Below are 13,706 nucleotides of genomic sequence, written 5' to 3' on the forward strand. Positions count from 1 at the left end.
ACATACTGGCTGCGGTGCTCCTACAAAAACGATGGCCGCCCCTCGTCCCACACATACTGTAAGGCTTGAGGGACAGTTAGGAGGGAAAACCACATGGGATCTGGGAGCTTTATGTACATGATGGATGGATGATATGTCACCCTCTATGGAGCCTCGTGGGTTCTGGGAGCTTTATGTACATGATGGATGGATGATATGTCACCTTGTATGGAGCCTCATGGGATCTGGGAGCTTTATGTACATGATGGATGGATGATAGGTCACCTTGTATGGAGCCTCATGGGATCTGGGAGCTTTATGTACATTATGGATGGATGATATGTCACCTTGTATGGAGCCTCATGGGATCTGGGAGCTTTATGTACATGATGGATGGATGATATGTCACCTTCTATAGAGCCTCATGGGATCTGGGAGCTTTATGTACATGATGGATGGCTGATATGTCACTCTCTATAGATCCTCATGGGATCTGGGTGCTTTATGTACATGATGGATGGATGATATGTCACCTTCTATGGAGCCTCATGGGATCTGGGGGCTTTATGTACATAATGGATGGATGATATGTCACGCTCTATGGAGCCTCATGGGATCTGGGGGCTTTATGTACATGATGGATGGATGATATGTCACCCTCTATGGAGCCTCATGGGATCTGGGAGCTTTATGTACATGATGGATGGATGATATGTCACCTTCTATAGAGCCTCCTGGGATCTGGGAGCTTTATGTACATGATGGATAGATGTCACCTTCTATGGAGCCTCATGCGATCTGGGAGCTTTATGTACATGATGGATGGATGATATGTCACCCTTTATGGAGTCTCATGGGATCTGGGAGTTTTATGTACATGATGGATGGATGATATGTCACCCTTTATGGAGTCTCATGGGATCTGGGAGCTTTATGTACATGATGGATAGATGATATGTCTCTCTCTATGGAGCCTCATGGGATCTGGGAGCTTTATGTACATGATGGATGGATGATATGTCACCCTCTATGGAGCCTCATGGAATCTGGGAGCTTTATGTACATGATGGATGGATGATATGTCACCCTTTATGGAGTCTCATGGGATCTGGGAGCTTTATGTACATGATGGATAGATGATATGTCACTCTCTATGGAGCCTCATGGGATCTGGGAGCTTTATGTACATGATGTATGGATGATATGTCACCCTCTATGGAGCCTCGTGGGATCTGGGAGCTTTATGTACATGATGGATGGATGATTTGTCACCTTGTATGGAGCCTCATGGGATCTGGGAGCTTTATGTACATGATGGATGGATGTTATGTCACCCTCTATGGAGCCTCATGGGATCTGGGAGCTTTATGTACATGATGTATGGATGATATGTCACCCTCTATGGAGCCTCATGAAATCTGGGAGCTTTATGTACATGATGGATGGATGATATGTCACCCTCTATGGAGCCTCATGGGATCTGGGGGCTTTATGTACATGATGGATGGATGATATGTCACCCTCTATGGAGCCTCATGGGATCTAGGAGCTTTATGTACATGATGGACGGATGATATGTCACTCTCTATGGAGCCTCATGGGATTTGGAAGCTTTATGTACATGATGGATGGATGATATGTCACCTTCTATAGAGCCTCGTGGGATCTGGGAGCTTTATGTACATGATGGATAGATGTCACCTTCTATGGAGCCTCATGGGATCTGGGAGCTTTATGTACATGATGGATGGATGATATGTCACCCTCTATGGAGCCTTATGGGATCTGGGAGTTTTATGTACATGATGGATGGATGATATGTCACCCTTTATGGAGTCTCATGGGATCTGGGAGCTTTATGTACATGATGGATAGATGATATGTCACCCTCTATGGAGCCTCATGGGATCTGGGAGCTTTATGTACATGATGGATGGATGATATGTCACCCTTTATGGAGTCTCATGGGATCTGGGAGCTTTATGTACATGATGGATGGATGTCACCTTCTATGGAGCCTCATGGAATCTGGAAACTTTATGTACATAATGGATGGATGATATGTCACCTTCTATGGAGCCTCATGGGATCTGGGAGCTTTATGTACATGATGGAGTCTCATGGGATCTGGTAGCTTTATGTACATGATGAATGGATGTCACCTTCTATGGAGCCTCATGGGATCTGGGAGCTTTATGTACATGATGGATGGATGTTATGTCACCCTCTATGGAGCCTTATGGGATCTGGGAGCTTTATGTACATGATGTATGGATGATATGTCACTCTCTATGGAGCCTCATGGGATCTGGGAGCTTTATGTACATGATGGATGATATGTCACCCTCTATGGAGCCTCATGGGATCTGGGAGCTTTATGTACATGATGGATGGATGATATGTCACTCTCTATGGAGAAGGTTTTCTGGTTAACCATGATATGTTACAAAGGTCATTACTGGGTGAGATGAGATGGCACAGAGTGAGTTCTGCCCAGTAATGGACTGTTTGGCAGCAGCAGATAATTGGCTGAAGAAAAATGGTGGGAAATGCCTGTGGTTGTCAGGCAGAATCTGGTGGCCTGACAGTGGCTGGTGATTGGCCCAGAGGAGCAGCAGTGAGATATGGAGGTGCAGAGATGGGGGCCATCGTCATCTGGAAAGGAAGCAGCATGCAGCATCCAGGTGACAGCTCCCTGCTCCTGTCAGCTCCCCTCACAGTTCCTGTCGGCTCCCGTCACAGTTCCTGTCGGCTCCCCTCACAGTTCCTGTCGGCTCCCCTCACAGTTCCTGTCCGCTCCCCTCACAGTTCCTGTCGGCTCCCTTCACAGTTCCTGTCGGCCCCCCTCACAGTTCCTGCCGGCCCCCCTCACAGTTCCTGCCGGCTCCCCTCACAGTTCCTGTCCGCTCCCCTCACAGTTCCTGTCAGCTCCCCTCACAGTTCCTGTCCGCTCCCCTCACAATTCCTGTCACAGCTTCAGATCCTCTGTGAAGATGGAGGACTTTCTCCAGCGCCTGATCGTCAGCGAGGATGAAGTGGACAGTGAGGAACAGTTTCACAGATTTCTGGAATCCCCTGCGCTTCAGCTTAGGACTTATCAGCAGCGCCGGCCAGGAGGAGCTGCAGAGGACATTGTGTGAACACTTTTATCTGAGTAGGACTTGTCAGTAGAAAGTTACCAGCAAAGCGAATGCAGAGGCTGCCTTTACCTTCATCCCATCGGAGGCGACTGAAACCTGGCAGCGGGAGCAGTGCCAGCAGATGCCAACACCAGCAGGAACAGTGCCACCAGATGCCAACACCAAGTCCTGTACTGCTGCACGTTCAGGGTACGTGTGAAGCTCGACAAGATGGTGACGACCCCTCTGCCAAGTCCTGTGCTGCTGTAATGGCAGCGTACAGGTGAAGCTCTACAAGTGGTGAGACCCCCGGTAACCAGGTGGTACCCCTGGTTACTGGCACCTGTGTATAGATGGATTTAGCTTGTGTACCAGTTGGGAGCGATTTCGCACGGCGGTTTTTGTGTTCGGTTTTGGCGGGCCGGAGCCAGGAGCGGGTCTATTATGGGGAGGACATGTGAATCTTTCCATTGTGCTTCCTCTCTGCTCCTGGCTTTGGCTCACAAGGTGCTGGGCATGGGGGCCACCGTGTGAGCGCCCCCTAAGGTAGATTGGTCAGTTTTAAATGTGTTAATGTTAACCCTTACTAGGCTGTAAAGAAAGGGTGAGTCAGGGGATGATGGGGAAGGTATGTCTGCTTAACAATTTTGTTTTATCAATGGTGTCATGTCTGAGCTGAGGTAACTGAGCTCTGGAGTGTCTGAGTGCTGCGCTGAGCTCTGAGGTAACAGCTCTGGGGTGGCTGAGCTCTGAGGTGGCTGAGCTCTGAGGTGACTGAGCTCTGAGGTGACTGAGCTCTGAGGTGACTGAGCTCTGGAGTGTCTGAGTGCTGCGCTGAGCTCTGAGGTGACTGAGCTCTGAGGTGACTGAGCTCTGAGGTGGCTGAGCTCTGAGGTGGCTGAGCTCTGGGGTGACTGAGCTCTGAGGTGACTGAGCTCTGAGGTGACTGAGCTCTGAGGTGACTGAGCTCTGAGGTGACTGAGCTCTGAGGTGGCTGAGCTTTGAGGTGGCTGAGCTCTGAGGTAACTGAGCTCTGAGGTGGCTGAGCTCTGAGGTGGCTGAGCTCTGAGGTGGCTGAGCTCTGAGGTGACTGAGCTCTGAGGTGACTGAGCTCTGAGGTGGCTGAGCTCTGAGGTGGCTGAGCTCTGAGGTGGCTGAGCTCTGAGGTGGCTGAGCTCTGAGGTGACTGAGCTCTGAGGTGACTGAGCTCTGAGGTGGCTGAGCTCTGAGGTGACTGAGCTCTGAGGTGACTGAGCTCTGAGGTGACTGAGCTCTGAGGTGGCTGAGCTCTGAGGTGGCTGAGCTCTGAGGTGACTGAGCTCTGAGGTGACTGAGCTCTGAGGTGACTGAGCTCTGAGGTGGCTGAGCTCTGAGGTGACTGAGCTCTGAGGTAACTGAGCTCTGAGGTGACTGAGCTCTGAGGTGACTGAGCTCTGGAGTGTCTGAGTGCTGCGCTGAGCTCTGAGGTGACTGAGCTCTGAGGTGGCTGAGCTCTGAGGTGGCTGAGCTCTGAGGTGGCTGAGCTCTGAGGTGGCTGAGCTCTGAGGTGACTGAGCTCTGAGGTGACTGAGCTCTGAGGTGACTGAGCTCTGAGGTGACTGAGCTCTGAGGTGGCTGAGCTTTGAGGTGGCTGAGCTCTGAGGTAACTGAGCTCTGAGGTGGCTGAGCTCTGAGGTGGCTGAGCTCTGAGGTGGCTGAGCTCTGAGGTGGCTGAGCTCTGAGGTGACTGAGCTCTGAGGTGACTGAGCTCTGAGGTGACTTAGCTCTGAGGTGACTGAGCTCTGGGGTGTCTGAGTGCTGCGCTGAGGTAACTGAGCTCTGGAGTGTCTGAGTGCTGCGCTGAGCTCTGAGGTAACAGCTCTGGGGTGGCTGAGCTCTGAGGTGGCTGAGCTCTGGGGTGACTGAGCTCTGGGGTGACTGAGCTCTGGGGTGACTGAGCTCTGAGGTGGCTGAGCTCTGAGGTGGCTGAGCTCTGAGGTGACTGAGCTCTGAGGTGGCTGAGCTCTGAGGTGGCTGAGCTCTGAGGTGACTGAGCTCTGAGGTGACTGAGCTCTGAGGTGACTGAGCTCTGAGGTGGCTGAGCTCTGAGGTGGCTGAGCTCTGAGGTGACTGAGCTCTGAGGTGACTGAGCTCTGAGGTGACTGAGCTCTGAGGTGGCTGAGCTCTGAGGTGACTGAGCTCTGAGGTAACTGAGCTCTGAGGTGACTGAGCTCTGAGGTGGCTGAGCTCTGAGGTGACTGAGCTCTGAGGTGGCTGAGCTCTGATGTGGCTGAGCTCTGAGGTAGCTGAGCACTGCAGGAGACTGTTCTGAGGTAACTGAATGCTGCGCTGAGGTGACTGAGCTCTGGGGTGACTGATCTCTGGGGTGACTGAGCTCTGAGGTGACTGAGCTCTGAGGTGACTGAGCTCTGAGGTGACTGAGCTCTGAGGTTACTGAGCTCTGAGGTGACTGAGCTCTGGAGTGTCTGAGTGCTGCGCTGAGCTCTGAGGTGACTGAGCTCTGAGGTGGCTGAGCTCTGAGGTGGCTGAGCTCTGAGGTGGCTGAGCTCTGAGGTGGCTGAGCTCTGAGGTGACTGAGCTCTGAGATAACTGAGCTCTGAGGTGGCTGAGCTCTGAGGTAACTGAGCTCTGAGGTGGCTGAGCTCTGAGGTGGCTGAGCTCTGAGGTGGCTGAGCTCTGAGGTAGCTGAGCACTGCAGGAGACTGTTCTGAGGTGACCACTGTATGCAGACTGTCTGCTCTAACCACTGCTATAACTGGCCACCTATCAGCTGTGAGGTAACCACTGCCCGCAGTCTGTAGTTGAGGCGGCTGCTGCTGTTAATCAGATTTGGTTTATAATTACTTGTTATTTTATAACGGTTACGTTCATATAAAAAGAATCAGAATCTAATGATGACCGGAGGAACAGAGAGGGTTAATAATGGTTACCGGGATGTTGGTGTTTCCTCGGTGTAACTAGTTAGGTGGTTGTTAGACATTCTTGGGGCGCCTCACTACCTGGATGTGTGGTTACATTTATGGGATCGAGGTAATGGAGCGGTGTGGGTACTGACATGATGGCTCATATTGTGCCGCTCTCATCCATTTATGGTGGTTTTAGTCAGAAATCAGTACAAATTCCTTGCATCCAGAAAATAGACAATTTCCTACAATAGGGCAAGACGCCAGTGAGGCCACCATATTGGAAGTAGGCCCGGCTCATTAAAGAAGGATCCCGGTACGGCTTACATGTGCATGAGTTAAAGGGACTCAGCTATGAAGGGGTTAATAAGTTAATTTCAGTTGTTTATGATCCTGATCTAGTTAAATTGGTAAGCACACAGATGAGGGCAGAGTTGCCGGTCATTTTGATACCCCCCTTTTTTCAATATGAGGTTGTCCCCTTTAAGGGTGATACCACAGAAGGAGTCTATCTCCTGGTTATTTATCATCTCTTACCCCAAGCAGTGGTCTCTGAATGCTGAGGCTCCTGAGCTGCTGGCAGTAAGATATGCATCATGTGACTACATTGGCTTTATTATGGCACTTCGGTCATGTGATGTAGTATTGGGATAACCTCTTATTGGTTGGGGTGTTAATCCTTTGGTTTCCGGATTGGCGTTACCGATGGGATCTAAGGCATCCCGCTATTATTTAGGACTATCCTCATGGTTAGAGTAGGTGGGAGGAAGCAATCCCCTGATGTTGGTGTAATACACTACTTAGATGATTGTTGTTTATGGGGCATCAGGTAAGAAGGGGTGCACAAGTTTTAGAGGGCATGTGGTCAGGATAGAGGATTTTGGGGTGCCGCTGGCGAACGGAAAAAATGATATGGCCGTGTACTCGGTTGGAGTTTTTAGGTATTCAGTTGATAGCATTGTGATGGTTGTTCTAATTGCCAATGTCAGGGGTGTATAGTTATGGGTTTAATTAGTCAGACATTATGTATGAAGGACGATTACATGGATGGAGTTGCAGCGGTTAGCAGGTCGGTCCTGTTTGGCTTCACAGGTGATTATTATTGGTCGCAGGTATTCCCGCAGGTCATGTGTGGTGATGGGCGGTTGGAAGGCCCATACATCGCATGCGCAGATGTCAAGGGAGCTAAAGCAGGATCTAGTGCTATGGTTGGTATCTGTGACTGTAATGGTCATTCAGCTTGGTGATGGGAGCTTGTGGAAGCGGAGGAGTTATCATGGGGTGCTGACATCAGTGGATAATGGTTATGGAGTGATGGTTGGTCAGAGCCGGTCGGCAGGAGTTATCATGGGGTGCTGACATCAGTGGATAATGGTTATGGAGTGATGGTTGGTCAGAGCCGGTCGGAGGAGTTATCATGAGGTGCTGACATCAGTGGGTGATGGTTATGGAGTGATGGTTGGTCAGAGCCGGTCGGCAGGAGTTATCATGAGGTGCTGACATCAGTGGGTAATGGTTATGGAGTGATGGTTGGTCAGAGCCGGTCGGAGGAGTTATCATGAGGTGCTGACATCAGTGGGTGATGGTTATGGAGTGATGGTTGGTCAGAGCCGGTCGGAGGAGTTATCATGAGGTGCTGACATCAGTGGATAATGGCTATGGAGTGATTGTTGGTAAGAGCCGGTCGGCAGGAGTTATCATGAGGTGCTGACATCAGTGGGTAATGGCTATGGAGGGATCGTTGGTCAGAGCCGGTCGGCAGGAGTTATCATGAGGTGCTGACATCAGTGGGTAATGGTTATGGAGTGATGGTTGGTCAGAGCCGGTCGGCAGGAGTTAGTCCGTGTGCTAGTCAGATGATGTCTAACATATAACCTCTTACTGATGTTAGAGATGGTCGCTGTGAGATTAATGCGGCTGCTATCTTATAGTCTTGTTTGCGGATGCAGCAATTCAGGGAGGAGTCCTACATTTAGGATGCAGCGCATATAGTCAGTTTGGAAGGTATTGTCGGGATGGCTTTCTTTCAAAGATGGTATAACCTGGTACCTATTAATTCTGTTTTTCAGGTAGAGCGATTGATCAGGGGCTGTAAGGCAGTAGTGTACGCCGCTGATCAGGGGCTGTAAGGCAGTAGTGTATGCCGCTGATCAGAGGCTGTAAGGCAGTAGTGTACGCCGCTGATCAGGGGCTGTAAGGCAGTAGTGTACACCGCTGATCAGGGGCTGTAAGGCAGTAGTGTACGCCGCTGATCAGGGGCTGTAAGGCAGTAGTGTATGCCGCTGATCAGGGGGCTGTAAGGCAGTAGTGTATGCCGCTGATCAGGGGCTGTAAGGCAGTAGTGTCCGCCGCTGATCAGGGGCTGTAAGGCAGTAGTGTATGCCGCTGATCAGGGGCTGTAAGGCAGTAGTGTATGCCGCTGATCAGGGGGCTGTAAGGCAGTAGTGTACGCCGCTGATCAGGGGCTGTAAGGCAGTAGTGTACGCCGCTGATCAGGGGCTGTAAGGCAGTAGTGTACGCCGCTGATCAGGGGGCTGTAAGGCAGTAGTGTACGCCGCTGATCAGGGGCTGTAAGGCAGTAGTGTATGCCGCTGATCAGGGGCTGTAAGGCAGTAGTGTACGCCGCTGATCAGGGGCTGTAAGGCAGTAGTGTATGCCGCTGATCAGGGGCTGTAAGGCAGTAGTGTATGCCGCTGATCAGGGGCTGTAAGGCAGTAGTGTACGCCGCTGATCAGGGGCTGTAAGGCAGTAGTGTACGCCGCTGATCAGGGGCTGTAAGGCAGTAGTGTACGCCGCTGATCAGGGGCTGTAAGGCAGTAGTGTACGCCGCTGATCAGGGGCTGTAAGGCAGTAGTGTACGCCGCTGATCAGGGGCTGTAAGGCAGTAGTGTATGCCGCTGATCAGGGGCTGTAAGGCAGTAGTGTACGCCGCTGATCAGGGGCTGTAAGGCAGTAGTGTATGCCGCTGATCAGGGGCTGTAAGGCAGTAGTGTACGCCGCTGATCAGGGGCTGTAAGGCAGTAGTGTATGCCGCTGATCAGGGGCTGTAAGGCAGTAGTGTACGCCGCTGATCAGGGGCTGTAAGGCAGTAGTGTATGCCGCTGATCAGGGGCTGTAAGGCAGTAGTGTACGCCGCTGATCAGGGGCTGTAAGGCAGTAGTGTACGCCGCTGATCAGGGGCTGTAGGGCAGTAGTGTATGCCGCTGATCAGTGGCTGTAAGGCAGTAGTGTACGCCGCTGATCAGTGGCTGTAAGGCAGTAGTGTACGCCGCTGACCAGGGGCTGTAAGGCAGTAGTGTATGCCGCTGATCAGGGGCTGTAAGGCAGTAGTGTACGCCGCTGACCAGGGGCTGTAAGGCAGCAGTGTACGCCGCTGATCAGGGGCTGTAAGGCAGTAGTGTACGCCGCTGACCAGGGGCTGTAAGGCAGTAGTGTATGCCGCTGATCAGGGGCTGTAAGGCAGTAGTGTACGCCGCTGACCAGGGGCTGTAAGGCAGTAGTGTACGCCGCTGATCAGGGGCTGTAAGGCAGTAGTGTACGCCGCTGATCAGGGGCTGTAAGGCAGTAGTGTACGCCGCTGATCAGGGGCTGTAAGGCAGTAGTGTATGCCGCTGATCAGGGGCTGTAAGGCAGTAGTGTACGCCGCTGATCAGGGGCTGTAAGGCAGTAGTGTATGCCGCTGATCAGGGGCTGTAAGGCAGTAGTGTACGCCGCTGATCAGGGGCTGTAAGGCAGTAGTGTACGCCGCTGATCAGGGGCTGTAAGGCAGTAGTGTACGCCGCTGATCAGGGGCTGTAAGGCAGTAGTGTACGCCGCTGATCAGGGGCTGTAAGGCAGTAGTGTACGTCGCTGATCAGGGGCTGTAAGGCAGTAGTGTACGCCGCTGATCAGGGGCTGTAAGGCAGTAGTGTACGCCGCTGATCAGGGGCTGTAAGGCAGTAGTGTACGCCGCTGATCAGGGGCTGTAAGGCAGTAGTGTACGCCGCTGATCAGGGGCTGTAAGGCAGTAGTGTACGTCGCTGATCAGGGGCTGTAAGGCAGTAGTGTACGCCGCTGATTAGGGGCTGTAAGGCAGTAGTGTATGCCGCTGATCAGGGGCTGTAAGGCAGTAGTGTATGCCGCTGATCAGGGGCTGTAAGGCAGTAGTGTACGCCGCTGATCAGGGGCTGTAAGGCAGTAGTGTATGCCGCTGATCAGGGGCTGTAAGGCAGTAGTGTATGCCGCTGATCAAAGGCTGTAAGGCAGTAGTGTACGCCGCTGATCAGGGGCTGTAAGGCAGTAGTGTACGCCGCTGATCAGGGGCTGTAGGGCAGTAGTGTATGCGGCTGATCAGGGGCTGTAAGGCAGTAGTGTATGCCGCTGATCAGGGGCTGTAAGGCAGTAGTGTATGCCGCTGATCAGGGGCTGTAAGGCAGTAGTGTACGTCGCTGATCAGGGGCTGTAAGGCAGTAGTGTACGCCGCTGATCAGGGGCCGTAAGGCAGTAGCTGATGCCGCTGATCAACGCTCTGCTATCACATTGAGCTTACTAGGTAAGTTGGAAAAAGTATTGCCTGAAGTGTGTAGATCAGTATATGAGGTCCGGCTGTTTAGATGTGACTTTGGGGCCTTAAGGATGTGTCCAACCATGGGAGCTTTATAATAATAATAAGAATAATAAAAAATTTTAAAAAAAGACAAAATGGGTAAAGGGGTGTGAATTCGCTTGTTTGCTCATTTTCATGAGAATATATGCTTGCTTAGGAATTTGCAGGCGCTTGTGTCTGTGCCCGCAAGCACCAGGTTCTTTGTTGATCCATGTACCCTGTTTCTCCGGTGATAAAACCTACCCGGAAATAAACCCTAGCAGGATTTTTCAGGATGCTTGAACTTTAAGCCCTATTCCAAAATTAAGCCCTAGTTGCAGTTAATAAAAAAAAAAAAAGTCAATAAATAGTGTCGCAGTTATACATGGCAAAAGTAAGATCTTGTGGAGCAAAATTAGTAGAAGACCCTGTCTTGCTTTCGGGGAGGCAGGGATGATGGACAGTCATTATCTTGCTTTTAATATATAATGGTGCTTAATTGTTTACAGGTGCGGTTTTATTGAAGAAAAAGTAGACAGATGGGGATCATCTCAGTTTAAGTTGTACATGCGCCTGAATAATATGGTGCACTAATTCTTTTTTTCATTTTAGGAATTAAGAAAAGTATTGTGTGGTTTGTTGGACCCTCCTTTGTTTACTGGGCTTCGAGAAGGGCAGCGGATCACTGTTGTTCTGAAATTTTAGGTTTGTACAGATCACAGTTTGAAATTTTTTGGCGCGGTAGCAGATGTAGGAGGGGGAGGGGATTAATGGCTGAACTGATGTATAGAGAGTCACATGGGCTTGGAGAATCACGTGGCCCCTGTCCAAATGTTTTGATTTTACACTTAGGGGTTAATGACATAGAAGAGAACACATTGATGTGTCATGGGACATTGAAAGGGTGATGTGGAGAATTAGAACAAGGTTCCAGATACAGTCATAGTTTTTTCAGATATTGTTCCTCGATTATTAGGGTCATTGCCGAGGTCTGTATATAGCGAGAGAATTCGGAGAAGGGTTACCCCGGTGGTAGAGCTCACGCCAGGAGTGGATGTTCTCTTTTTAGACATGCTGATATGGAAGGTTTGGTTCCAGGATTCCATAGGAGTGTTATAGTATACTTGTCAGAGATTGCGTTGGATATTTTATTATGGAGCTGTGTAGATGATTGAGGAGGCTGCGGGTGTTGGGGGGGGCCATGTCATTAGTGGATGCCATGGCCTCGTGGGGGATCGTCGCCCGCATTAGGCGGGTGGGCAGGTAAACTTGGGGAGAGTTTGGTGGTGGTAAACTTGTGTCTGTAAGACAGGGTTTACATGAACTGTTATGGTTATTGATTGGTTACTAAACTTGGGCCTGTAAAACAGAGTTTACAGCAAGTGTTATGGTTATTATTGGTTATATTTCTCCCCAAATGTTTAAAACCCCGTTAATAAACACCGCGGCCTTCTTTATCCACTATTGGTGTCTGTGTCGGTTATTTATAAGAGTTTGGTAAGGTTTTAATAAAGCGTAAGATCCCATGGCTGCGCTGCTTCTACATAAACGATGGGCGCCCCTCGTCCTGCACATACTGGCTGCGGTGCTCCTACATAAACGATGGCCGCCCCTCATCCCACACATACTGGCTGCGGTGCTCCTACATAAACGATGGCCGCCCCTCGTCCCCCACATACTGGCTGCGGTGGTCCTACATAAACGATGGCCACCCCTCGTCCTGTACATACTGGCTGCGCTGCTTCTACATAAACGATGGCCGCCCCTCATCCCCCACATACTGGCTGCGCTGCTTCTACATAAACGATGGCCGCCCCTCGTCCTGTACATACTGGCTGCGCTGCTTCTACATAAACGATGGCCGCCCCTCATCCCCCACATACTGGCTGCGCTGCTTCTACATAAACGATGGCCACCCCTCGTCCCCCACATACTGGCAGCGCTGCTTCTACATAAACGATGGCCGCCCCTCGTCCCCCCACATACTGGCTGCGGTGCTCCTACATAAACGATGGCCGCCCCTCGTCCCACACATACTGGCTGCGGTGCTCCTACATAAACGATTGCCGCCCCTCGTCCCCCCACATACTGGCTGCAGTGCTCCTACATAAACGATGGCTGCCCCTCATCCCGCACATACTGGCTCTGGTGCTCCTACATAAACGATGGCCGCCCCTCGTCCCCCACATACTGGCTGCGGTGCTCCTACATAAACGATGGCCGCCCCTCGTCCCCACATACTGGCTGCGGTGCTCCTACATAAACGATGGCCGCCCCTCGTCCTGTACATACTGGCTGCGGTGCTCCTACATAAACGATGGCCGCCCCTCGTCCTGCACATACTGGCTGCGGTGCTCCTACATAAACGATGGCCGCCCCTCATCCCACACATACTGGCTGCGGTGCTCCTACATAAACGATGGCTGCCCCTCATCCTGCACATACTGGCTGCGGTGCTCCTACATAAACGATGGCCGCCCCTCGTCCTGCACATACTGGCTGCGGTGCTCCTACATAAACGATGGCCGCCCCTCGTCCCCCACATACTGGCTGCGGTGCTCCTACATAACGATGGCCGCCTCTCGTCCCCCCACATACCAGCTGCGGTGCTCCTACATAAACGATGGCCGCCCCTCGTCCTGCAAATACTGGCTGCGGTGCTCCTACATAAACGATGGCCGCCCCTCGTCCTGTACATACTGGCTGCGGTGCTCCTACATAAACGATGGCCACCCCTAATCCCCCACATACTGCCTCCGGTACTCCTACATAAACGATGGCCGCCCCTCGTCCCGCACTTACTGGCTGCGGTGCTCCTACATAAACGATGGCCGCCCCTCGTCCTGCACATACTGGCTGCGGTGCTCCTACATAAACGATGGCCGCCCCTCGTCCTGCACATACTGGCTGCGGTGCTCCTACATAAACGATGGCTGCCCCTCGTCCCCCACATACTGGCTGCGGTGCTCCTACATAAACAATGGCCAACCCTTGTCCCACACATACTGGCTGCGGTGCTCCTACATAAACGATGGCTGCCCCTCGTCCTGTACATACTGGCTGCGGTGCTCCTACATAAATGATGGCCGCCCCTCGTCCTCCACATACTGGCTGCGGTGCTCCTACATTCACGATGGCCGC

Source organism: Eleutherodactylus coqui, chromosome 8 (assembly GCF_035609145.1).
Source record: "Eleutherodactylus coqui strain aEleCoq1 chromosome 8, aEleCoq1.hap1, whole genome shotgun sequence".
NCBI lineage: Eukaryota > Metazoa > Chordata > Amphibia > Anura > Eleutherodactylidae > Eleutherodactylus > Eleutherodactylus coqui.